The following is a 23,699-nucleotide window of genomic DNA, read 5'->3' as shown; positions in this document are numbered from 1 at the left end:
AGGACATTTATCTCATGGTCTGTTCAGTTCATCATCTAATCTAGGAGAACCACCTGTGAGCGTGCCAATCATGACAAAGTGTTCACTGTTACATCCTCTAACCTTGACCCAAACATGCCCCAGGGGCCACTTTTTAGCCTGTGTGTTCATAAAATCCCTTTTATCCCTTCTCCGGTCTAATGTTGAAGCACCCACAAAGCACCTGTGGCTTCTCCAATTTTACATCTTGTCCTTTGATGGTTTTTACTCAAACTAGGAGAAACTGAGACTCTGAATCCATGGGCTTCTCTTGCACCTTTCCCGTCCTTGTAGCTGTACTTCTCATCCCCCGTGACAGGGACAGAGAGAGAGAGATCTTTGCAGATGGAAATGAACCTGCAGGAGTTTATCTCCTGTTTCTTCAACTCAAGGTTCCCCAGACAGCGGTCAAGGAACGTTGCTTCTTGTTTCAGGCTGAAGAGGAAGTGAAACGGTTTTCATCACACTTCCTGGTAAGAATTGACCACTGTGCAACTCATTGCGGTCACTGTTCCAGCTAGCACAGTGATAATCTGCCTCGTCTTCAGCCTGGGCATTGGTGATGGTCAAAGACCCCGTGATCACACGTCTGGTGGCATTGAACTGATTTGGGATCCCTTCCCCCCTGCTACTCCGGCCGTCAGAGTGGACAAAACGAGGGACTTCTCCTTCTTTCTGTTGAAACCACCAAATGGTGTTAGTACTCTCTGTTGTGCAGGAGAGTGTAATGCTTCCACCGGGGGAGACGGAGCTGTAGGGAGGCTGAGTCCACCTTAACTGACCCTCAACGGCTTGAAAGAGTGAAGAGAGGAAAAAAGAAAGAAATACCGTTAAACTGGATGCATCCTCCTTTGCCATCGGAGATTTCCCAAGGACCAAATTCTTATGAGAATCACAATCAAATCCTTCTTCTTGGGCCCAGGAAAACTTTACCTGTGCAGTAAGTGAGGAGCGCAAGGAAGACCACCCATGGCCAACTTTGTGTAAGAATATCCTTCTAAGGAACAAAATTGTAACCTTCTTCTTCTTTCCTTTCCTTAAATGCCTCTGCTTGGCCACTTCATGCAAATGAGATCTGCACTCATTGGTTCCGGCAGAATATTTTATTCCCCCAAAGCATTCTGGGGGTCTTCTAATTTAGCCAATGAACAGACGCATTGGCATAGAGATTTAAAAATCGGGGTGTGGGGGGGAGGGAGAGTTAAATTCTCCCTATTACACCTGACCACATTATAGGAGATCAGATAATAATAATAATAATAATAATAATAATAATAATAATAATAATAATAATAATAATAATAATAATAATAATAATATAAAGTTGGAAGGGACCTTGGAGGTCATCTAGTCCAACCCCCTGCTCAGGCAGGAAACCCTATACCATTTCAGGCAAATGGCTGTCCAGTCTCTTCTTAAAAACCTCCAGTGTTGGAGCATTCACCACCTCTGGAGGCAGGTTGTTCCACTGGTTAATTGTTCTAACTGTCAGGAAGTTTCTCCTTAGTTCCAGGTTGCTTCTCTCCTTGACTAGTTTCCATCTTTTGCTACTTGTCCTGCTTTCAGGTGCTTTGGAGAATAGCTTGGCTCCCTCTTCTTTGTGGCAGCCCTTGAGATATTGGAACACTGCTATCATGTCACCCCTCACCCTTCTCTTCATTAAACTACACATACCCAATTCCAGCAACCGTTCCCTATATGTTTTAGTCTCCAGCCCCCTAATCATCTTTGTTGCTCTTCTCTGTACTCTTTCTAGAGTCTCGACATCTTTTTTACATCGTGGTGACCAAAACTGGATGCAGTATTCCAGGTGTGGCCTTACCAAAGCATTGTAAAGTGGTATTAGTACTTCACGTGATCTTGATTCTATCCCTCTCTTAATGCAGCCTAGCACTGTGTTGGCTTTTTTGGCAGCTGCAGCACACGGCTGGCTCATATTGAAGTGATTGTCTACTAAGACTCCGAGATCCCTCTCACAGTTACTACTATTGAGCAAGGTACCACCTTGCTTCTATATTTGTTCAAATATCCTACTTTTTACCTGAACGGGACTCGGAAATGCTTACATGTAAATGTCACGATGAAATTCTATTTATCTGCATAGCACGTAAAGGCTAACATGTGGTTACTACAGAATCTGGGGCCGATTGTATATATATATTTTTTAAAAAGGCAAAAACCTAACAAACAAACCCCAAGAAGAAATTCTTTTTAAAAAAAAGAAAAGAAAAAGAAAAGTATTTTATTAATTTTCTATCATTACAATTTGTTCGTGCTTATCGAACGACCTGTGGTCTGGGTTGATATTTGCTTAGTCGTAAAAGTTGCGTTCTTGCTCTCTATCTTGTTTTTCCAGCCCTGACCTTCGTTCATTCCGCCGGGACCTGAAGACTTGGCTCTTTGAGCTCTCCCGCCCAGGCTGAGAATTTTTAACTGGGGTTTTTATTTTCAGGGATAATTTAATCTTTTTAATTGTTTTTTAACTTTTGTATTTTGTATTGGTTTGATTTTACACGCCCTGTAAACCACCCTGAGTCCTTCGGGAAAGGACGGTATATAAATCTAATAAAATTAAAATTAAAATTAAAATTGATAAAACGAGTTCCAGATTTGGAAGTATTCTTCTTTTCCTTGGATTCTCAGCGTGACCCTATCCAGTTCAGCACCGTCCAGCATTTTCTTAATTATCGCTTGAGAAGCCAAAACACCTGAAAAACATCTGTAGCTTCTTCAATTGTACATCTTACCCTTTGGGGAAACTGAGACTCTGAGTCGGTGGGCTTCTCTTGCACCTTTCCCGTCCTTGTAGCTGTACTTCTCATCCCCCATGACAGGGACAGAGAGAGACATCTTTGCAGATGGAAATGAACCTGCGGGAGTTTATCTCCTGTTTCTTCAACTCAAGGTTCCCCAGTCAATGGTCAAGGAACGTTGCTTCTTGTTCCAGGCTGAAGAGTTGAAGATTTTTGTTGCACTTCCCCATAAGAATTCACCACTGTGGAACACGTTGCTTTTCCAGCTCCCGCAGTAATAGATTGCCTCGTCTTCAGCCTCCACATCAGTGATGGCCAAGGATCCTGTACTCCCAGATCTGGTGGCAGTGAACCGATTTGGGATCCCTTCTCCCCTGCTCCTGCAGCCATCACAGTCGACAAAACGAGGCCCTTTTCCTTCTTTCTGTTGATACCAGCCGATTGGCCAGGAACTCTGAGCAGTTGAGCAGGAGATCGTAAGGGATCCACCCAGGGAGACGGAGCGGGAGGGAGGCTGAGTCCAACTGGACTGACCATCAATGCCTTTAAAGGGGTAGAGAAAGAGCGAGGGAAGAAGGAAGAAGAAATACTGTTAAACTGATGCGTCTTCCTTTGCTCTGAGCTACGTATATAGAAGGGTGCAAATTCTTTTCAGAATCCCAACCAAATCCTCTCTCGGGCCAGGAAAACTTTACCTGTGCAGTAAGTGAGGAGCGCAAGGAAGACCACCGCCCAACCCATGGCCAACATTGGCAAGGAATGTCTTTCTAAGGAAGAAAACGATAACCTTCTTCAGATCTTCTCCCTTCCTTTCCTTAAATGCCCCTGCTTTTTCCTTTCATGCAAATGAGGTCTGCACTCATTGGTTCTTCTAGACTATTTTGTTCCCTAAAAGCATTATGGGGTTTTCTAGTTAAGTCAATGAACACCAGATGGCAGATTTGGGAGCAGGGAAGGGATAAATGTAGACATTCTTCATAAGCAATGCCCATATTCGGTTTTCTTCATTTTTGGAACAGGCCACTGGGCTTGTGGACTTAAACCATTTCCTTTTATCCTGCATATTTCACCTCTTCTGGGAGGACCAGTGCCCTCCTCCCTCCCTTACTCTGGAGGAAGACATTTCAGGAGCCACATCTGCCCACCCTTTTGCTTAAGTCAATTTTTGGAAGAACCATGAAAGGGCAATAGCCCCCCCTGTTGGTCACTGATATTGTAGCAACTGGGCATTGAGCTGGGCGCTGAGAGACTTCTCTGCAGATGGAGATGACCCTACAGACGTTTCTCTCCTGTCTCTTCAGCTCAAGCCTCCCCAGGCATAGATCGAGGTACGTTGCATGTGGTTTCAGTCTGAAGAGGAAGAGTGAAGGTTTTTGCCACACTTCCCCATAAGAGTTCACCACTGTGCAACTGGGTAACTGCTGTGTTCCAACTCCCACAGTAATAAGTTGCCTCGTCTTCAGCCTCCACATCGGTGATGGCCAAGGATCCTGTACTCCCAGATCTGGTGGCAGTGAACCGATTTGGGATCCCTTCTCCCCTGCTGCTGCAGCCATCGCAGTGGACAAAACGAGGCCCATTTCCTTCTTTCTGTTGAACCCAGCCGATGCTGTTGGTACTCTGAGTTTTGCAGGTGATCGTAATGGTTCCCCCGAGGGAGACGGAGCTGGAGGGAGGCTGAGTCCACGTGGACTGACCATCGATGCCTTTAGATAAGGGTGGGAGGGAAGGAGATAACGAGTGAGGGGAGAGAAAAAGAAAGCAATGCTTATGGATCTAATGCACCTTCCTTTGCTCTTCGTCGTCTCCCAGGGAACCTGTTCTCATGAGAATCACAAGCAGATTGTGGTTTTGGACAATTACTTTACCTGTGCAATAAGTGAGAACTGCAAAGAAAATCACAGCCCAACCCATGGTCAGCTTTGGCAAGGAATGATCTTTCAGGGAGGAAAATGATCACCTTCTTCAGATCTTCCTCTTTCCTTTCCTTAAAAGCCCCCTCTGTCTCCTTTCATGCAAATGAGATCCGCACCCATTGGTTCTACTAGAAAACTTTCCTTCCCAAATGCATTTTGGGGTCTTCTGATTTAACCAATGACCAGGGGAAACGTTTGCATATGGGAGATGTGGAAACCAGGAGGAATTAATAGGTCTCCATTAAATATCAGACTCTGCTGCTTGAGAAACAGGGAAATATCTTCAGACACACTGCCTTATACGTGAATTGGACATGGACATGATGCATTTAGTTATGTAATTCCAACTCAACAGCCTGTCAAACCACAAGAATAGGGAAAAAGTGGAGGAGATCATGGTCCATTTGGATATATGGGCTCACCAGGTCACAGGCAATCCTCCTATTCTTTTATTTAAGAATTTCTGGAACCGGTCATCTGAATTTGACACGGAAATGATACGAGTAATTGCACACTTTACTTCACCTCAATAGCATGTAAAACCTAATCTGCCATTGCAACAAAATGAAGAGCATTACATTTCTTTCAAAAAAGGAAAAAGAAAAAAAAAAGAAAAACCACCAGTTTAGGGCAAATGAAGAGAACTATACTCCATTTGGACAAATGAGCTAAGGCAGGTCCTAAGCCATCATCGTATTCTTGTTTAACCGCTTCGGGACGTGTCAATAGAAACAGAATTTTTGGAGCTAAACTCTGATCTTTTATCCTGCCTATTTCACCTGTTCTGTGAGGAGTGACTCCCCCTCTCTCCCTTACTCTCGAGGAAGAGACGAGACATTTCAGAGCCACATCTGGGCGCCCTTTGGCTGAAGTTATTTTGGGGAGAAGCATGAAAGGGCAGCAGCAGCCCCTACTGGCCGCTGATTTTGCAACATCTGGTTTATCCCCACCTGGGCTGAAGAAGTGCAGCATTTATGCAGCATTTATCCACCTCCTTCTTCTCCTCAAACATCAGATGAAGTTCGGGGTGGTGGAAATAAGTTGAAAGAGAACAAGAATGGAACACAGTGTCTCTTCTTTATTAATTCTCTCACAGAAGATGCCACAAAGCCTCCCTTTTTGTTTTTAACACTTTGATTTGAAGAAAGACATTTTAGGGTAGAGATTATATGTAAGTCTGTAGCATCCTGCTTCTCTGGGCTTCAGCATCTTGACTTTAGTGATGTGCTTGAGGTTGAGGTAAAAGAGTTTGTCAAAAGAGTTTCCCGCTTCACGTTTTCATCAGATGATTTCTTTCTTTCTCCTGGTGAGAACATTTAATAGGTGTAAGTTCAGTTCATCATCTGTTCTGGAAGAACCACACACCATTGTGTAAATCTTTAGGAGATGTTCATGCTAACATCCAGCAGCCTTGGCACAAACGTGCCCCAGTGACCCCTTTTTAGCCTGGGTCTCCGTGCAGCCCCTTCTATCCCCCCCGTCTCTAGTCCAGTGTGGAAGCAGCTGCAAATCGTCGCTAGCTTCTCCCATTTTACCTCTTCTCCTTTCAAAATGTGCACTTTTATCAGGGGAGGGCTGAGACCCTGGACCTGTGGGATTCCCTACCCCCTTCTCATCCCCCCACCCCCCCTTGTACCCATCATCCCCCTCGTGAGACCCCGTTGCAGAAAGAGAGAAACTTGCAGGAATTTCCCCTCTGCCTCATCAGTTCAGGTGCCCCAGTCACAGATCAAGGGACGTTGCTTCTGGTTTCAGGGTGAAGAGGAAGAGTGAAGGTTTTTGTCACGCTTCCCCGTAAGAATTCACCACTGTGGAACGCGTTGCCTGCACTGTTCCAGCTACCGCAGTAATAATCTCCCTCGTCTTCATACTGCACATTGGTGATGGCCAAGGATCCTGTACTCCCAGATCTGGTGGCAGTGAACCGATTTGGGATCCCTTCTCCCCTGCTGCAGCCATCGCAGTGGACAAAACGAGGCCCATTTCCTTCTTTCTGTTGATACCAGCCAATTCTGTAGGAACTCTGAGTTGTTGTGCAGGTGATCGTAATGGTTTCCCCCAGGGAGACGGAGCTGGAGGGAGGCTGAGTCCACGTGGACTGACCATCGATGCCTTTAGATAAGGGTGGGAGGGAAGGAGAGAACGAGTGAGGGGAGAGAAAAAGAAAGCAATGCTTATGGATCTAATGCACCTTCCTTTGATCTTCGTCGTCTCCCAGGGACCCTGTTCTCATGAGAATCACAAGCAGATTGTGGTTCTGGACAATTACTTTACCTGTGCAGTATGTGAGAACTGCGAAGAAAATCACAGCCCAACCCATGGTCAGCTTTGGCAAGGAATGATCTTTTAGGGAAGAAAATGATCACCTTCTTCAGATCTTCCTCTTTCCTTTCCTTAAAAGCCCCCCGCTGTCTCCTTTCATGCAAATGAGATCCGCACCCATTGGTTCTAGCAGAAAACTTTCTTTCCCAAAAGCATTCTGGGGTCTTCTGATTTAACCAATGACCAGGGGAAACGTTTGCATATGGGAGATGTGGAAACCAGGAGGAATTAATAGGTGTCCATTAAATATCACACCCTGCTGCTTGAGGAACAGAGAAATATCTTCAGACACACTACCTTAAATGTGAATTGGACATGGACATGATGCATTTACTTATGTAATTCCAACTCAACAGCCTGTCAAACCACAAGTCTAGGGAAAAAGTGGAGGAGATCATGGTCCATTTGGATATATGGGCTAACCAGGTCACAGGCAATCCTCCTATTCTTTCATTTAAGAATTTCTGGAACCGGTCATCTGAATTTGACACGGAAATGATACGAGTAATTGCACACTTTACTTCACCTCAATAGCATGTAAAACCTAATCTGCCATTGCAACAGAATCAAGAGCATAACATTTCTTTCAAAAAAGAAAAAAGAAAAGAAGAAAAACCACCAGTTTAGGGCAAAAGAGCACTATACTCCATTTAGGGATGTGGTGGCTCAGTGGGTTAGGACGCTGAGCTTGTCAGTGAGAAGGTTGGCAGTTTGGCGGATTGAATCCCAAGCACCGCATAACAGAGTGAGCACGTTACTTGTCCCAGCTTCTGCCAACCTAGCAGTTCGAAAGCACGTAAAAATGCAAGTAGAAAAATAGGGACCACTCCGGTGGGAAGGTAACAGCGTTCCGTGCGCCTTTGGCCTCCAGTCATGCTGGCCACATGACCACGGAGACGTCCTCGGACAAGCGCTGGCTCTTCGGCTTTGAAACAGAGATGAGCACCGGCCCCTAGAGTCGGAAACGACTAGCACACATGTGCGGGGGAACCTTTACCTTTTATACTCCATTTGGACAAATGAGCTAAGGCAGGTCCTAAGCAAACATCGTATTCTTGTTTAAATGTTTCGGGACGTGTCAATAGAAACAGAATTAATGAACCTAAACCATTATCTTTTATCCTGCCTATTTCACCTGTTCTATGAGGAGTGACTCCCTCTCTCTCCCTTACTCTCGAGGAAGAGAGGAGACATTTCAGAGCCACATCTGGCCGTCCTTTGGCTGAATTATTTTGGGGAGAAGTATGATAGGGCAGCAGCAGCCCCTACTGGCCACTGATTTTGCAACATCTGGCTTATCCCCACCTGGGCTGAAGAAGTGCAGCATTTATGCAGCATTTATCCACCTCCTTCTTCTCCTCAAACATCAGACGAAGGACTGGGGGGGGGGAAATTGAAAGAGAACAAGAATGGAACACAGTGTCTCTTCTTTATTAATTCTCTCACAGAAGATGCCACAAAGCCTCCCTTTTCGTTGTTAAAACTTTGATTTGAAGAAAGACGTTTTAGGGTAGAGATTATATGTAAGTCTGTGGCATCCTGCTTCTCTGGGCTTCAGCGTCTTGACTGTAGTGATGTGCTTGAGGTTGAGGTAAAAGAGTTTGTCAAAAGAGTTTCCCGCTTCATGTTTTCATCAGATGATTTCTTTCTTTCTCCTGGTGAGAACATTTAATAGGTGTAAGTTCAGTTCATCATCTGCGCTGGAAGAACCACACACCATTATGTAAATCTTTAGGAGATGTTCATCCTAACATCCAGCAGCCTTGGCACAAACGTGCCCCAGTGACCCCTTTTTAGCCTGGGTCTCCGTGCAGCCCCTTCTATCCCCCCCGTCTCTAGTCCAGTGTGGAAGCAGCTGCAAATCGTCGCTAGCTTCTCCCATTTTACCTCTTCTCCTTTCAAAATGTGCACTTTTATCAGGGGAGGGCTGAGACCCTGGACCTGTGGGATTCCCTACCCCCTTCTCATCCCCCCACCCCCCCTTGTACCCATCATCCCCCTCGTGAGACCCCTTTGCAGAAAGAGAGAAACTTGCAGGAATTTCCCCTCTGCCTCATCAGTTCAGGTGCCACAGTCACAGATCAAGGGACTTTGCTTCTGGTTTCAGGGTGAAGAGGAAGAGTGAAGGTTTTTGTCACGCTTCCCTGTAAGAATTCACCACTGTGGAACGCGTTGCCTGCACTGTTCCAGCTCCCACAGTAATAATCTGCCTCGTCTTCAGCCTCCGCATCGGTGATGGCCAAGGATCCTGTAGTCCCAGATCTGGTGGCAGTGAACCGATTTGGGATCCCTTCTCCCCTGCTGCTGCAGCCATCGCAGTGGACAAAACGAGGCCCATTTCCTTCTTTCTGTTGAACCCAGCTGATTCTGTTGGTACTCTGAGTTGTGCAGGTGATCGTAATGGTGCCCCTGAGGGAGACGGAGCTGGAGGGAGGCTGAGTCCACGTGGACTGACCATCGATGCCTTTAGATAAGGGTGGGAGGGAAGGAGAGAAAGAGTGAGGGGAGAGAAAAAGAAAGCAATGCTTATGGATCTAATGCACCTTCCTTTGATCTTCGTCGTCTCCCAGGGAACCTGTTCTCATGAGAATCACAAGCAGATTGTGGTTTTGGACAATTACTTTACCTGTGCAGTAAGTGAGAACTGCGAAGAAAATCACAGCCCAACCCATGGTCAGCTTTGGCAAGGAATGATCTTTTAGGGAGGAAAATGGTCACCTTCTTGAGATCTTCCTCTTTCCTTTCCTTAAATATCCTTCTTAAATGCACCTGCACGCAAATGTGATCTGCACCCATTGGTTCTAGCAGAATTTTTTTTTGTTCCCAGGAAGCCTTAGGATGTCTTCTAGTTTAACCAATGACCCTGGGGTACATTTGCATACAGGAGAGTTTTAAAATTGGAGGTGACTTAAAAGCTCCCAATAAAACCTTAACCACCCTGTCGTTGGTCAGGGAACCTTCTAGATTTCTTCCAATACCCTGCTATATATATATGAACGTGACTCAACAGAATAACAGAGTAACCGAATAACAGAATACCTGAGTTGGAAGGGACCTTGGAGGTCTTCTAGTCCAACCCCCTGCTCAAATTATAAGGATTGTTCTGAACCTCTGAGGATGGAGGAGGAAGGATCTTTTCACAGTGCCCCAAGCCAGTTGACCCCTATGGGATATGTCAGAAAGCCGTCTTCCACTGAAAGTGACTTCGTATCTTTGTTTTAGGACCCAAATTCAGTTGCAAATGGAAATGCATGGCAAGCCACACTGCTGAAGGAGAAAAATCAATAAGGGTCTTGATACGTAACACTGTTTCTCTAAATGTAATAACAGTGCCATTCCAATGGCAAGAGAATAACCGAATAGCAGAGTTGGAAGGGACCTTGGAGGTCTTCTAGTCGAACCTCCTGCTCAAGCTGACACCATTCTGGAGAAATGGCTGTCCAATCTCTACTTGAAAACCTCTAGTGATTGAGCACCCAGAACTTCTGGTGGCAGGTTGGTCCACTGGATAATTGTCCTCACTGTCAGGAAATTTCTCCTTAGGTTGCTTCTCTCTAGGTGGCTTCTTTCCTTGTGGCTCGGTGGGTTAGGACGCTGAGCTTGTCGATCAGAAGGTCGGCACTTTGGCGGGTCGAATCCCAAGCACCACGTAACAGAGTGAGCGCCTGTTACTCGTCCCAGCTTCTGCCAACCTAGCAGTTCGAAAGCACATAAAAATGCAAGCAGAAAAATAGGGACCACTACGGTGGGAAGGTAACAGCGTTCTGTGCGCCTTTGGCGTCCAGTCATGCCGGCCACATGACCACGGAGACGTCCTCAGACAAGCGCTGGCTCTTCGGCTTTGAAACGGAGATGAGCACCGGCCCCTAGAGTCGGAAATGACTAGCACGCATGCGCGGGGGAACCTTGACCTTTACCTTTTACCTTCCTTGATTAGTTTCCATCCGTTGTTTCTTCTCCCGCTTTCAGGTGCTTTGGAGAATACGTTCACCTCCTATTCTTTAACGAGTCCCTAGCAAACATCCCTCAGGTTTAATCAAGGAATGTAAGAAAAGCAGAACCGTATTCATAATAAATAGCTGGACTTCGTGAATGAAGAATCACTTGAATAGGATTCTCCTCTTCTCTTGTCTTCAGTTAAACAAAACTGAACATTTGTCCCTTTATGCCAAATTTCACTGATGCAGAAAGGGGGTGGGGTGGGGGGGGGGGTAAGTGAACTAAACTGAAAGGAAATGAAGAGAAAGTTTTTGTCTCACTTCCCCACCTGGACCAATCACTGTGGAACTGACTACCCGTCCAGACACAACAATAGTAGGTGGCTTCATCTTCAGCCAGAGCCCCAGTGATAGTCAAGGACATCACATTCCCTGATCTGGACCCAGAGAAACGTTCTGGAACCCCCGATGGTCTGGTGCTAGTTGTATAGATCAGCGTGCGAGGTCTATTCTCTGATATCTGCTGTGACCACCAAGGGTAGTTGCCATCCCCAAGATTTCCCCCATCGTATCGACAAGACAGGGTGACTGTCCGTCCGAGTGCAACAAATTCTGGGTCCTTCAAGGCCTGCAGTTGTTGAAGGCTGGGACCTGAAAGAAAGCAAGGGAGGGCTTGTTCAATGGAGGATCAATAGGAACAGAAGTCCAAGTATGGTCAGGAGGCTCTTCTGAGTTTACTTGTAGAAAGGATTGTGCCTCCTTCCAAAGGGATTTCTCTTACCAACAGAGATCAGGACCATGGAGAGAAGAAACAGCTGGGCCATGGTGGAAGGAGTCCACGGGCTAATTCCTTCGCTAAAGCAAATGGATTTCCCCCTTGACCCCTCTCCACCTCTCTTAAATTCCCAAAGGACAAGAGAGGACCTCCTCATGCAAATATTTGCCTCTTCAACTACCAACCCAGCCTTCTGAGTGTCTGATTGGAGAGGGGGTGAGCAATTGCTAAGATTGCCTTGTCTAAAACTAATATTTTTACACAATGGGAGGAAAGGAAGAGACAAGAGTTAGCTGTTTAATAGACCCAAGGCTATTCCACGAATCTGTTTTGATCTGCTTGAGTTTACAAAGTCATATTACCCAAAACGTATTTGTTTATGGAGAAATATGGGATGAATTGGAGGAATGCATCCGACACTCATTGACTAATTCACGTGGTTCAAGGAGAGGAAATCTCCCTTCAAGACCACCAGTCTAGGGAAAAAGAGGAGGGTCATACTCCATCTGAACATATAGGCTAGGGCAGGTCAACAATAATCCTCATATTGATTTTTCTTCATTTTTGGAACGTACCACTGAAGGCAGGATTGTTGGATCCAACCATTTCCTTCTATCCTGCGTTATTCACCTGTTATGTGAATGATCAGGGTCCTCCTCCTTCCCTTACCCTCAAGGAAGAGACGAGACCTTTCAGGAGCCCCATCTGGGCATGCTTTTGCTTATGTCATTTTTTGCACAAACATGAAAGGGCAGCAGCAACCTCTACTGGCCACTGTTTTCGCAACATCTGTGTCATCTCGACTGGGCTGAAGAAATGGAGCATTTGTCACCCTTTGAAGACCAGCATTGTCCTTCTCCTTAAATATCAGAGGAAAGGAAAGGAAAGGAAAGGAAAGAAAAGGAAAGGAAAGGAAAGGAAAGGAAAGGAAAGGAAAGGAAAGGAAAGGAAAGGAAAGGAAAGGAAAGGAAAGGAAAGGAAAGGAAAGGAAAGGAAAGGAAAGAAGGAAAGGAAAGAAGGAAAGGAAAGGAAAGGAAAGGAAAGGAAAGGAAAGGAAAGGAAAGGAAAGGAAAGGAAAGGAAAGGAAAGGAAAGGAAAGGAAAGGAAAGGAAAGGAAAGGAGGAAAGGAAAAAAGGAAAGGAAAGGAAAGGAAAGGAAAGGAAAGGAAAAGGAAAGGAAAGGAAAGGAAAGGAAAGGAAAGGAAAGGAAAGGAAAGGAAAGAAGGAAAGGAAAGAAGGAAAGGAAAGGAAAGGAAAGGAAAGGAAAGGAAAGGAAAGGAAAGGAAAGGAAAGGAAAGGAAAGGAAAGGAAAGGAAAGGAAAGGAAAAGAGAGAGGGAGGGAGGAGGAAGGGAAAGAAAGATGGAGGGAGGGAGGGAAGGAATGAATGAAGGAAGGAAGGAAGGAATGAAAGAAAGAAAGAAAGAGGGAAAGAAAGAAAGAAAGAGAGAGAGAGAGAGAGAGAGAGAGAGAGAGAGAGAGAGAAAGAAAGAAAGAAAGAAAGAAAGAAAGAAAGAAAGAAAGAAAGAAAGAAAGAAAGAAAGATAGAAAGAAAGAAAGAAAGAAAGAAAGATCCTACTTTTTACCTGAACAGGACTCGGAAATGCTTACATGTAAATGTCACGATGAAATTCTATTTTTCTGCATAGCACGTAAAGGCTAACATGTGGTTGCTACAGAATCTGGGGCCGATTGTATATATATATATTTTAAAAAGGCAAAAACCTAACAAACAAACCCCAAGAAGAAATTCTTTTTAAAAAAAAGAAAAGAAAAAAGAAAAGTATTTTATTAATTTTCTATCATTACAATTCGTTCGCACTTAACGAACGCCGTGTGGTCTGGGTTGATATTTGCTTAGTCGTAAAAGTTGCGTTCTTGCTCTCTATCTCGTTTTTCCAGCCATTGATAAAACGAGTTCCAGATTTGGAAGTATTCTTCTTTTCCTTGGATTCTCAGCGTGACCCTATCCAGTTCAGCACCGTCCAGCATTTTCTTAATTATCGCTTGAGAAGCCAAAACACCTGAAAAACATCTGTAGCTTCTTCAATTGTACATCTTACCCTTTGGGGAAACTGAGACTCTGAGTCGGTGGGCTTCTCTTGCAACTTTCCCGTCCTTGTAGCTGTACTTCTCATCCCCCATGACAGGGACAGAGAGAGACATCTTTGCAGATGGAAATGAACCTGCAGCAGTTTATCCTGCAAGATAAGAGCCTTGGTGGAGCAGTGGGCTAATGCCTCCTTAAGTAACACCAGCTGCCTGCAATTATTTTTATTTTTATTTTAATCCCATTTATATCCCGCCCTTCTCCGAAGACTCAGGGCGGCTTACAATTTAAAGCACAAATCAATCGAGTCCCACCAGGCTCAAGGTTGACTCAGCCTTCCATCCTTCCAAGGTAGGTAAAATGAGGACCCAGATTGTTGGGGGCAATTAAGCTGACTTTGTAATAATGCCGCTTGGGGTGTGTGTGAAAGCCCTAATAAGCAGGCATATACAGAGAATGAAGGCTGTTGCTAAGCACATTGATTTGTGCTTCTTAGATTGTAAGCCGCCCTGAGTCTTCGGAGAAGGGCGGGATATAAATGGGATTAAAAAAATAATAATCTCCTGTTTCTTCAAGTCAAGGTTCCCCAGACACCGGTCAAGGAACGTTGCTTCTTGTTTCAGACTGAAGAGTTGAAGATTTTTGTTGCACTTCCCCATAAGAATTCACCACTGTGGAACACGTTGCTTTTCCAGCTCCCGCAGTAATAGATTGCCTCGTCTTCAGCCTCCACATCAGTGATGGCCAAGGATCCTGTGCTCCCAGATCTGGTGGCCGTGAACCGATTTGGGATCCCTTCTCCCCTGCTGCAGCCATCACAGTGGACAAAACGAGGCCCTTTTCCTTCTTTCTGTTGAAACCACCGAATGGCATCAGTACTCTGAGTTGAGCAGGAAAGCGTAATCGTTCCACCTAAGGACACAGTGCCAGAGGGAGGCTGAGTCCAACTGGACTGGCCATCGATGCCTTTAAAGAAGGAGGGGAGAGAAAGAAAGAAACACTGTGAAACTGATGGACCGTCCTTTGCTCTTAGACTTTTCCAAGGGACCAAATTCTTAGGAGAACCCCAATCAAATCCTCTCTAGGACCAGGAAAGTTTTACCTGTGCAGTAAGTGAGAAGCGCAAGGAAGACCACTGCCCAACCCATGGTCAGCTTTGGCAAGGAATATCCTTCTAAGAAAGAAAACTGTAGCCTTCTTCAGATCTTCTGCCTTCCTTTCCTTAAATGCCCCCGCTTTCTCCTTTCATGCAAATGAGGTCTGCACTCATTGGTTCTTCTAGACTATTTTTTGTTCCCTAAAAGCATTATGGGGTTTTCTAGTTAAGTCAGTGAACACCAGATGGCAGATTTGGGAGCAGGGAAGGGATAAATGTAGACATTCTTCATAAGCAATGCCCATATTTGGTTTTCTTCATTTTTGGAACAGGCCACTGGGCTTGTGGGCTTAAACCATTTCCTTTTATCCTGCATATTTCACCTCTTCTGGGAGGACCAGTGCCCTCCTCCCTCCCTTACTCTCGAGGAAGACATTTCAGGAGCCACATTTGCCCACCCTTTTGCTTAAGTCAATTTTTGGAAGAACCATGAAAGGGCAATAGCCGCCCCTGTTGGTCACTGATATTGTAGCAACTGGGCATTGAGCTGGGCACTGAGAGACTTCTCTGCAGATGGAGATGACCCTACAGATGTTTCTCTCCTGTCTCTTCAGCTCAAGCCTCCCCAGGCATAGATCGAGGTAGGTTGCATGTGGTTTCAGTCTGAAGAGGAAGGGTGAAGGTTTTTGCCACACTTCCCCATAAGAGATCACCACTGTGCAACTGGGTAACTGCTGTGTTCCAGCTCCCACAATAATAATCTGCCTCGTCTTCAGCCTGCACATCGGTGATGGCCAAGGATCCTGTACTCCCAGATCTGGTGGCAGTGAACCGATTTGGGATCCCTTCTCCCCTGCTGCTGCAGCCATCACAGTGGACAAAACGAGGCCCTTTTCCTGATTTCTGTTGATACCAGCTAATGGCGTGGGTACTCTGAGTTGAACAGGAAAGCGTAATCGTTCCACCTAAGGACACAGTGCCAGAGGGAGGCTGAATCCAACTGGACTGGCCATCGATGCCTTTAAAGAAGGAGGGGAGAGAAAGAAAGAAACACTGTGAAACTGATGGACCGTCCTTTGCTCTTAGACTTTTCCAAGGGACCAAATTTTTAGGAGAATCCCAATCAAATCCTCTCTAGGACCAGGAAAGTTTTACCTGTGCAGTAAGTGAGAAGCGCAAGGAAGACCACTGCCCAACCCATGGTCAGCTTTGGCAAGGAATTTCCTCCTAAGGAACAAAATTGTAACCGTCTTCTTCTTTCCTTTCCTTAAATGCCTCTGCTTGGCCACTTCATGCAAATGAGATCTGCACTCATTGGTTCTGGCACAATATTTTATTCCCCCAAAGCATTCTGGGCGGGGGGTCTTCTAATTTAGCCAACAACCAAAGGACAGATTTGCATAGAGATCTGAAAATGGGGGAGACTTCAAAGCTCCCAATTAAACCTGACCACAATATTGTGAATCAGGGAACCTTCAATGTTTCTTCAGGCACCCTACATTTTACGGGAATGGGACATGGAAATGCTAATGTGTAAATGTAATTATCAAATTCTATTTATCTGCATAGCGTGCAAAGGCTAATACGCAATTGCCACAGAATCTAATATGTGCATTTCCAAAAAGCAGGAAATAAAAACCTAGAAGCCATATATATGGAGAACCGTCCTCCAAGTGGACCGATGTGCTAAAACAGATCGTAAGAAGTTCTCACATTCTTTTTTAAAAGTTTTGAAAAGCCGCTGGGAGCAGAGCTGCTGGACCTAGCCCTTTTCCTTTCATCCCTCCTTATTTCATCTGCCGTGTGAAGGCTCAGTGCCGTCCTCCCTCCCTTACACTTGAAGAAGAGATGCAACTTTTCAGGAGCCACATCTGCCCATCTTTTGGATGAAGTCGTTTTGTGGAGAACCCCCCCCTCCCCGAGGGCAACAGCAGCCCCTACTGGCCACAAATGTTGCCGCATCTACGTTATCCTCACCTGGGCTGAAGTAAGGCAGCTTTTGGCATCCTTTGAGGACCATCCTCCTCCTTCTCCTCAACCGTCAGAGAACAGACGGGAAAAATAAGAAGGAAGCGAAAGGTGACAAGAACGGAACATTTTAATGCTTGGATTTCCAAAAAAAAAAAAAGACACTTCAGGTCGACGCTATATCTAAGTTTTGTCATGCTTCCCTGTGCTTGCCCATCTTCACTTTAGTGATGTGTTTGAGGTTGAGGTGAAGGATGTAGAGTATCTCTCATCACAAGAGTTTCATATTTATAGTGGCTGATTCATGAAGTTACTTTTGGAAGAACCATGAAAGGGCAGCAGCCGCCCCTGTTGGTCACTGATCCTTCCGAGGTAGGTAAAATGAGGACCCAGATTGTTGGGGGCAATAAGCTGACTTTGTAATAATGCCGCTGGGGTGTGTGTGAAAGCCCTAATAAGCAGGCATATACATAGAATGAAGGCTACTGCTAAGCTTGTAAGCCACCCTGAGTCTTCGGAGAAGGGCGGGATATAAATGGAATTAAAATAAAATAAAATAAATAAATAAATATTGTAGCAAGTGGGCATTGAACTGGGCGCTGAGAGACTTCTCTGCAGATGGAGATGACCCTACAGACGTTTCTCTCCTGTCTCTTCAGCTCAAGCCTCCCCAGGCATAGATCAAGGTACGTTGCCTGTGGTTTCAGTCTGAAGAGGAAGGGTGAAGGTTTTTGCCACACTTCCCCATAAGAGTTCACCACCGTGCAACTGGGTAGCTCCAGTGTTCCAGCTCCCACAATAATAAGTTGCCTCGTCTTCAGCCTCCACATCGGTGATGGCCAAGGATCCTGTACTTCCAGATCTGGTGGCAGTGAACCGATTTGGGATCCCTTCTCCCCTGCTGCAGCCATCGCAGTGGACAAAACGAGGCCCATTTCCTTCTTTCTGTTGATACCAGCCGATGTTGTAGGAACTCTGAGTTGTTATGCAGGTGAGGCTAATGGTTTCCCCGAGGGAGATGGAGCTGGAGGGAGGCTGAGTCCACGTGGACTGACCATCGATGCCTTTAGATAAGGGTGGGAGGGAAGGAGAGAAAGAGTGAGGGGAGAGAAAAAGAAAGCAATGCTTATGGATCTAATGCACCTTCCTTTGATCTTCGTCGTCTCCCAGGGACCCTGTTCTCATGAGAATCACAAGCAGATTGTGGTTTTGGACAATTACTTTACCTGTGCAGTATGTGAGAACTGCAAAGAAAATCACAGCCCAACCCATGGTCAGCTTTGGCAAGGAATGATCTTTTAGGGAGGAAAATGGTCACCTTCTTCAGATCTTCCTCTTTCCTTTCCTTAAAAGCCCCCGCAGTCTCCTTTCATGCAAATGAGATCAGCACCCATTGGTTCTAGCAGAAAACTTTCCTTCCCAAAAGCATTCTGGGGTCTTCTGATTTAACCAATGACCAGGGGAAACGTTTGCATATGGGAGATGTGGAAACCAGCAGGAATTAATAGGTCTCCATTAAATACCACACCCTGCTGCTTGAGGAACAGAGAAATATCTTCAGACACACTGCCTTATACGTGAATTGGACATGGACATGATGCATTTACTTATGTAATTCCAACTCAACAGCCTGTCAAACCACAAGTCTAGGGGAAAAGTGGAGGAGATCATGGTCCATTTGGATATATGGGCTAACCAGGTCACAGGCAATCCTCCTATTCTTTCATTTAAGAATTTCTGGAACCGGTCATCTGAATTTGACACGGAAATGATACGAGTAATTGCACAGCTTTACTTCACCTCAATAGCATGTAAAACCTAATTTGCAACTGCAACAGAATCAAGAGTATAACATTTCTTTCAAAAATGGAAAAAGAAAAAAAGAAAAACCACCAGTTTAGGGCAAAAGAAGAGCACTATACTCCATTTAGGGATGTGGTGGCTCAGTGGGTTAGGACGCTGAGCTTGTCAGTGAGAAGGTTGGCAGTTTGGCAGGTTGAATCCCAAGCACCACATAACAGAGTGAGCGCGTTACTTGTCCCAGCTTCTGCCAACCTAGCAGTTCGAAAGCACGTAAAAATGCAAGTAGAGAAATAGGGACCACTACGGTGGGAAGGGAACAGCGTTCCGTGTGCCTTTGGCGTCTAGTCATGCCGGCCACATGACCACGGAGACGTCCTCAGACAAGCGCTGGCTCTTCGGCTTTGAAACGGAGATGAGCACCGGCCCCTAGAGTCGGAAACGACTAGCACACATGTGCGGGAGAACCTTTACCTTTTATGCTCCATTTGGACAAATGAGCTAATGCAGGTCCTAAGCAAATATCGTATTCTTGTTTAAACGTTTCGGGACGTGTCAATAGAAACAGAATTAATGGACCTAAACCATTATCTTTTATCCTGCCTATTTCACCTGTTCTATGAGGAGTGACTCCCTCTCTCTCCCTTACTCTCGAGGAAGAGAGGAGACATTTCAGAGCCACATCTGGCCGTCCTTTGGCTGAATTATTTTGGGGAGAAGCATGAAAGGGCAGCAGCAGCCCCTGCTGGCCACTGAATTTGCAACATCTGGCTTATCCCCACCTGGGCTGAAGAAGTGCAGCATTTATGCAGCATTTATCCACCCTCTTCTGCTGAAACATCAGACGAAGGACGGGGTGGTGGAAATAAGTTGAAAGAGAACAAGAATGGAACACAGTGTCTCTTCTTTATTAATTCTCTCACAGAAGATGCCACAAAGCCTCCCTTTTTGTTGTTAACACTTTGATTTGAAGAAAGACGTTTTAGGGTAGAGATTATATGTAAGTCTGTGGCATCCTGCTTCTCTGGGCTTCAGCGTCTTAACTGTAGTGATGTGCTTGAGGTTGAGGTAAAAGAGTTTGTCAAAAGAGTTTCCCGCTTCATGTTTTCATGAGATGATTTCTTTCTTTCTCCTGGTGAGAACATTTAATAGGTGTAAGTTCAGTTCATCATCTGTGCTGGAAGAACCACACACCATTGTGTAAATCTTTAGGAGATGTTCATCCTAACATCCAGCAGCCTTGGCACAAACCTGCCCCAGTGACCCCTTTTTAGCCTGGGTCTCCGGGCAGCCCCTTCTATCCCCCCGTCTCTAGTCCAGTGTGGAAGCAGCTGCAAATCGTCGCTAGCTTCTCCCATTTTACCTCTTCTCCTTTCAAAATGTGCACTTTTATCAGGGGAGGGCTGAGACCCTGGACCTGTGGGATTCCCTACCCCCTTCTCATCCATTCCCACCTGTTCCCATCATCGCCCTGGTGAGACCCCTTTGCAGAATGAAAGAAACTTGCAGGAATTTCCCCTCTGCCTCATCAGTTCAAGTACCCCAGTCACAGATCAAGGGACGTTGCCTGTGGTTTCAGGGTGAAGAGGAAGAGTGAAGGTTTTTGTCACGCTTCCCTGTAAGAATTCACCACTGTGCAACGCGTTGCCTGCACTGTTCCAGCTCCCACAATAATAGATTGCCTCATCTTCAGCCTCCACATCGGTGATGGCCAAGGATCCTGTACTCCCAGATCTGGTGGCAGTGAACCGATTTGGGATCCCTTCTCCCCTGCTGCAGCCATCGCAGTGGACAAAACGAGGCCCATTTCCTTCTTTCTGTTGATACCAGCCGATGCTGTAGGAACTCTGAGTTGTTATGCAGGTGATCCTAATGGTTTCCCCCAGAGAGACGGAGCTGGAGGGAGGCTGAGTCCACGTGGACTGACCATCGATGCCTTTAGATAAAGGAGGGAGGGAAGGAGAGAAAGAGTGAGGGGAAAGAAAAAGAAAGCCATGCTTATGGATCTAATGCACCTTCCTTTGATCTTCGTCATCTCCCAGGGAACCTGTTCTCATGAGAATCACAAGCAGATTGTGGTTTTGGACAATTACTTTACCTGTGCAGTAAGTGAGGACTGCGAAGAAAATCACAGCCCAACCCATGGTCAGCTTTGGCAAGGAATGATCTTTTAGGGAGGAAAATGATCACCTTCTTCAGATCTTCCTCTTTCCTTTCCTTAAAAGCCCCCGCTGTCTCCTTTCATGCAAATGAGATCCACACCCATTGGTTCTAGCAGAAAACTTTCTTCCCCAAAATCATTCTGGGGTCTTCTGATTTAACCAATGACCAGGGGAAACGTTTGCATATGGGAGATGTGGAAACCAGGAGGAATTAATAGGTGTCCATTAATTATCACACCCTGCTGCTTGAGGAACAGAGAAATATCTTCAGACACACTGCCTTATACGTGAATTGGACCTGGACATGATGCATTTAGTTATGTAATTCCAACTCAACAGCCTGTCAAACCACAAATCTAGGGAAAAGATGGAGGATCATGGTCCATTTGGATATATGGGCTAACCAGGTCATAGGCAATCCTCCTATTCTTTTATTTAAGAATTTCTGGAACCGGTCATCTGAATTTGACACGGAAATGATATGAGTAATTTCACACTTTACTTCATCTCAATAGCATGTAAAACCTAATTTGCAACTGCAACAGAATCAAGAGTATAACATTTCTTTCAAAAATGGAAAAAGAAAAAAAGAAAAACCACCAGTTTAGGGCAAAAGAAGAGCACTATACTCCATTTAGGGATGTGGTGGCTCAGTGGGTTAGGACGCTGAGCTTGTCAGTGAGAAGGTTGGCAGTTTGGCAGGTTGAATCCCAAGCACCACATAACAGAGTGAGCGCGTTACTTGTCCCAGCTTCTGCCAACCTAGCAGTTCGAAAGCACGTAAAAATACAAGTAGAGAAATAGGGACCACTACGGTGGGAAGGTAACAGCGTTCCGTGTGCCTTTGGCGTCTAGTCATGCCGGCCACAGGACCACGGAGACGTCTTCAGACAAGCGCTGGCTCTTCGGCTTTGAAACGGAGATGAGCACCGGCCCCTAGAGTCGGAAACGACTAGTACGCATGTGCGGGGGAACCTTTACCTTTTATACTCCATTTGGACAAATGAGCTAATGCAGGTCCTAAGCAAACATCGTATTCTTGTTTAAACGTTTCCGGACGTGTCAATAGAAACAGAATTAATGGACCTAAACCATTATCTTTTATCCTGCCTATTTCACCTGTTCTATGAGGAGTGACTCCCTCTCTCTCCCTTACTCTCGAGGAAGAGAGGAGACATTTCAGAGCCATATCTGGCCGTCCTTTGGCTGAATTATTTTGGGGAGAAGCATGAAAGGGCAGCAGCAGCCCCTACTGGCCACTGATTTTGCAACATCTGGCTTATCCCCACCTGGGCTGAAGAAGTGCAGCATTTATGCAGCATTTATCCACCTCCTTCTTCTCCTCAAACATCAGACGAAGGACCGGGGGGGGGGGAAATAAGTTGAAAGAGAACAAGAATGGAACATAGTGTCTCTTCTTTATTAATTCTCTCACAGAAGATGCCACAAAGCCTCCCTTGTTGCTTTTAACACTTTGATTTGAAAAAAGACATTTTAGGGTAGAGATTATATGTAAGTCTGTGGCATCCTGCTTCTCTGGGCTTCCGCATCTTGACTGTAGTGAAGTTCTTGAGGTTGAGGTAAAAGAGTTTGTCAAAAGAGTTTCCTGCTTCATGTTTTCATGATGATTTCTTTCTTTCTCCTGGTGAGAACATTTAATAGGTGTAAGTTCAGTTCATCATCTGTTCTGCAAGAACCACACATCATTGTGTAAAACTTTAGGAGATGTTCATCCTAACATCCAGCAGCCTTGGCACAAATGTGCCCCAGTGACCCCTTTTTAGCCTGGGTCTCCGTGCAGCCCCCTCTATCCCCCCGTCTCTAGTCCAGTGTGGAAGCAGCTGCAAATCGTCGCTAGCTTCTCCCATTTTACCACTTCTCCTTTCAAAATGTGCACTTTTATCAGGGGAGGGCTGAGACCCTGGACCTGTGGGATTCCCTACCCCCTTCTCATCCATTCCCACCTGTACCCATCATCCCCCTCGTGAGACCCCTTTGCAGAAAGAGAGAAACTTGCAGGAATTTCCCCTCTGCCTCATCAGTTCAGGTGCCCAAGTCACAGATCAAGGGACGTTGCTTCTGGTTTCAGGGTGAAGAGGAAGAGTGAAGGTTTTTGTCACGCTTCCCCGTAAGAGTTCACCACCGTGCAACTGGGTAAGTGCTGCATTCCAGCTCCCACAATAATAAGTTGCCTCGTCTTCAGCCTCCACATCGGTGATGGCCAAAGATCCTGTACTCCCAGATCTGGTGGCAGTGAACCGATTTGGGATCCCTTCTCCCCTGCTGCAGACATCGCAGTGGACAAAACGAGGCCCATTTCCTTCTTTCTGTTGATACCAGCCGATTTCCCAGGAACTCTGAGTTGTTGTGCAGGTGATCGTAATGGTTTCCCCCAGAGAGACGGAGCGGGAGGGAGGCTGAGTCCACGTGGACTGACCATCGATGCCTTTAAAGGGGTAGAGAAAGAGCGTGGGAAGAAGGAAGAAGAAATACTGTTAAACTGATGCGTCTTCCTTTGCTCTGAGCTACGTATATAGAAGGGTGCAAATTCTTTTCAGAATCCCAACCAAATCCTCTCTCAGGCCAGGAAAGTTTTACCTGTGCAGTAAGTGAGGAGCGCAAGGAAGACCACCGCCCAACCCATGGTCAACTTTGGCAAGGAATATCCTTCTAAGAAAGAAAACTATAGCCTTCTTCAGATCTTCTCCCTTCCTTTCCTTAAATGCCCCCGCTTTCTCCTTTCATGCAAATGAGGTCTGCACTCATTGGTTCTTCTAGACTATTTTGTTCCCTAAAAACATTATGGGGTTTTCTACTTAAGTCAATGAACACCAGATGGCAGATTTGGGAGCAGGGAAGGGATAAATGTAGACATTCTTCATAAGCAATGCCCATATTCGGTTT

General features: G+C 45.7%; 1 long non-coding RNA gene across 1 annotated transcript; it reads right to left on the bottom strand.

Annotated features, from left to right (window-relative positions):
- Positions 1-22,209: 22,209 nt before the first annotated feature.
- LOC310646862 lies at positions 22,210-23,479 on the bottom strand. Its single transcript, XR_014493782.1, has 3 exons — positions 23,394-23,479; positions 22,813-23,241; positions 22,210-22,437 (listed from the first exon to the last, which is right to left on the bottom strand). It is a non-coding gene; the product is annotated as an uncharacterized lncRNA (long non-coding RNA).
- Positions 23,480-23,699: the final 220 nt, after the last annotated feature.

Source organism: Vipera ursinii (genome assembly GCF_947247035.1).
Source record: "Vipera ursinii genome assembly, chromosome: 14".
NCBI lineage: Eukaryota > Metazoa > Chordata > Lepidosauria > Squamata > Viperidae > Vipera > Vipera ursinii.
This window is presented reverse-complemented; position numbering and strand designations above follow the sequence as displayed.